Source organism: Cervus elaphus, chromosome X (genome assembly GCF_910594005.1).
Source record: "Cervus elaphus chromosome X, mCerEla1.1, whole genome shotgun sequence".
In the NCBI taxonomy this organism is placed as follows: Eukaryota; Metazoa; Chordata; class Mammalia; order Artiodactyla; family Cervidae; genus Cervus; species Cervus elaphus.
This window is the reverse complement of record NC_057848.1, coordinates 172,112,848-172,116,531: the sequence shown is the minus strand read 5'-3', so window position 1 is coordinate 172,116,531 and position 3,684 is coordinate 172,112,848. Positions and strand designations below refer to the sequence as shown.

The 3,684-nt window shown below is 50.7% G+C and overlaps 1 pseudogene; it reads right to left on the bottom strand.

Annotated features, from left to right (window-relative positions):
* Nucleotides 1-1,027: 1,027 nt before the first annotated feature.
* On the bottom strand, nucleotides 1,028-2,504 carry LOC122690607 (annotated as a pseudogene).
* Nucleotides 2,505-3,684: the final 1,180 nt, after the last annotated feature.

Sequence of the window (3,684 nt, the reverse complement as noted above, 5' to 3'; positions counted from 1 at the left end):
TGATGCGGAGGCAAGGGGGCCACCCAGAGGCCACCGGGTCTAATCACATTGAAAGGTATGCCACCGGCCGCTTCCATGGTCCCCATTGTTGCATCAAGACCCCCTTTCCTATTCCTTGCTTTTCATCTACAAGCAGCTGGAATGGCTTCTTTGGGTTGGGCAGGGCAAGGGCTGGGGCTTTTAGTAGGGCCCGTCTGAGTGTCTGGAAAGCCTGTTTCATTGGCTCAGTCCAAGTCTAGTCTGGGGTCTCTCTATTATTAAATACCTTTTCAGCTGCTTTCAGTAAGTCTTGTATTGTCTGTTCTCTTAACCCCTCTATCTTTTGTAATTTTCTCTTACTATCTGGGGCTGCCTGATTCACAAACGCTAGTAGAACTGCAGCATGTGATTCCTCAGCCTGGGGGTCTATAGGTTTATATTGCCTAAAGGCTTCCATTAGCCTCTCTAGGAAGGCTGACGGGCTCTCAGTGGGCTCTTGCCTTACTCAATTTACCTTTGCCAAATTTGTCGGCTTCCTAGCTGCAGCCCGCAGGCCAGCCATTAGAATCTGGCGGTACACTCAGAGACGCTCCCTACCTTCCACTCGCTCAAAATCCCAGTTAGCCCGCAACAGAGGAAACCCCTCTTCCAGGAGATGAGGCTGGGCGGTTGGTCTCCCGTCGACCCCCGGGACCCGTTTCCGCACCTCTGCCAGGATTCGCTCCCATTCTTCCGTGGTGAAGAGCACCTGCAAGAGCTGCTGGCAATCATGCCAGATGGGGTTATGAGTGAACAAAATGGAATGTAAGAGGTCAATGAGGCCTTGGGGTTTCTCCAAAAATGGAGGCTTTTGTGTTTTCCAATTATACAGATCACTCGTGGAAAAGGGCCAGTACTGATAGGTTCGCTTTCTGTCCGGGTTAGCTGGTCCCACTCGGACGGGTATGCCTGTACAGTAGATGAAGGTAACTCTGGGTCCCCATGATCTTGCTCACCCGTATTTCCTCTATTTCTTCTCCGGGGTCAGGGTTTCCTTATCCTTCCTGATTCATCGAGGGGAGGGGGCTCTCCCCCCGGGGGAACCTGCAACGGAGGAGGGGCATATGGCGGGGGCCTAATTTCCATCTCTAAGTCAATCAGGTTCGGGTATGAGGATTCTTGCAAGACCGGTTTTGGGCCCTTGTTCGTCTTGGCTTCTTCTTGGGGAGTGGGGGTTTCCATAACCAGGGCTTGTACATTAGGAGAATCAGGGAGTTTGTGAACAAAAGGTTTTAACCATTGTGCAGATTTTCTACTAGATCTTGCCAGACCATAACATATGGGACTTGGCCCGGGTGGCCCCAGTGATCAGGAGCCATAATTTTCTCTTTTACCGTCCGAATAATAGAAGGTTGAAAAGTTCCCTCTGGAGGCCATCCAACTTGGAAGGTGGGCCACTATGCAGAAGAAAAGGTCATCGCTGGTGCTCTCTACTTCCTCTCTGGAAGACTCCTCAAAATGCTCCAGGAAGGTAGCAGGGCCCATATCATTGACCTTGGCCAAAAACTCCAGGACTTTCTTCTTGTTGGATTCCATGAGTGCTCTCGGACCGCACAGGAACTCATAGTGAGGGGGATCACTGCCGGGCACCTGGCTGTACTCCACGTACTCTTCCCGGACCAGATCTTCTGTGAGGAACTTCCTGGTATCTCCAAAGATGAAGTGCCTTCTTCCATCATAGATGCCCAGAAAATTCAGGATCTTCCAGATCTTCTCCTCAGAGAGGCGGTGGCCATTCAGGTAGATGACGCCCAGAAGAGGCATCAGAAGACCATTCTTTGGCAGCCCCCGGTCACCTCTCATAGACTCACTGTCGGTGAGATCTAGGTTGCTTACCAGGATATAGGAGTGACCATTGGGCCTGACTTCCTTCAGGACCACGCCAAACACCATCTCTATGTGCTCAGAGGCTCTCTTGAGGATCTCAGGGAATTGGCCCCTATACCTTTTATTGATTGCCTTCAGCATTTCTGACCTCTTAATGAGCTCCCTCACCTTATACTTATACAGCATCTTCTGCACCAACACCTCGACGTTCTTGGTCAGAGGATCTGTGTGAGAGCTCTCAGCAGCAGCTGAGGCCTGGGAGGAATTTTCACCTCCCTGACCTTGGCCCTCGGCACCTACACCAGCTCTTGAGCGTGCTGTGGCACTGACACCAGCTCTTGCATGTGCTGCGGCACCGACACCAGCTCTTGAGCGTGCTGCACCACTGACATCAGATCTTGAGCGTGCTGCAGCACTGACACCAAATCTTTTGGGTATAGAACCTGCAGCAGCACTGGTGGTGCCTTGGGCTCCCTGAGGCTCCTTCAGGGTGACAGCAGCTGAGGAGCTTGAGGGAGCACTCTCTAAATCAGGAGGGGAGGAGGAGGTGGTCTCTTCTCCCCTAGATGTGGTGGCTTGATCATGAAGACCCTGGGTCTCAGCCCGGGCCTGGTGATGTTTCCGTGACCATGGACCTTACTCTTCTGCCTACGGGGCATGATGGCCGTGGACAGGAACTACAGACAGGAGTCTGGGTCAAAGGACAGGAGATTGGTGCACCTGGACGATGGAGAATGAGGCGATGTGAGCAACTTAAAATGGGGAGATTCCACCTTGACTTTATCAAAGGCCGCCTCTGCAGGTGTCCTTGAGGACACTGCCCGAGGAACCCACAAGGCTCCTGTTTCATGCTCACCTGTCCCCACAGAATCCCACAGAGGAGGAACAGAGGCCTTCGATTTTCCCTCTGCATCCTCTCAGCCCTGCTTTGGATTTACCAGCATTGGGGTCCTCTCAGCTCATCTTTTATTACCATGTCAAGTCTTGGCGAAGCCTGGGCACCCTGCCTTCTGCTACTCTGATGGAGACAACTTTAGACCTCCACATCATCCAGAAGCCAAGTGAAGGGATATCTCAGGCCACCTCTCTCCCAGGGGATACCCAGTGCTGAGGGCTCAGTAGGCTTTTTTCCATCCTGAGTTCACTGGGATCACCATTCATGGTCTTTACCTTGGCTCCTTAAAATACTGGACACCATTCTCCATTTGCTGACTGGTGGCTGCACCTTCAGGCTAGACATTTCCCCTCCCCTAGACTTGGTACAAAGCGGTGAAGTAGATGCTCAACCTCACAGCCCTTCCCTGAGATTTCCTGGGCTCAAATCCAAGGGATGGGATAAATGAACTGAGTACTCACTCAGGTTCCTCAATTGGGCTCCTGGCAGAGAAGCTCTTGTTTCTCCTGAATTGATGTCTGTGAGATAGTAAATGTCAATCAGCCTGTGTCCCTGCAGGAGGAAGTAAGATGACCTTATCTTACCAAACACAGTCTTCTAAGAACAGGTGCTATTACAGGCAGGTTGATGTCCCTGTGCTCCCACACAGGATCCCAATTCAAGGTCTACAATATCTTTTTGCTTCTCTTTTCTTCTCTCTCTCTTTTCATAATTAAATTTATTTACTATTAATTGGAAGATAATTGCTTTACAGTATTGTTTTTGCTTCAGCCACACATCAATATGAATCAGCCATAGGTATACTGTATGTCCCCTCCCTCTTGAAGTTTCCTCCTACCTCCCAGCCCATCCCACACCTCTAAGCTATCACAGAGCACCAGGTTGGAGCTCTCTGTATCATACGACTAATTCCCACTGGTTATCTATTTTACATATGGTAATGT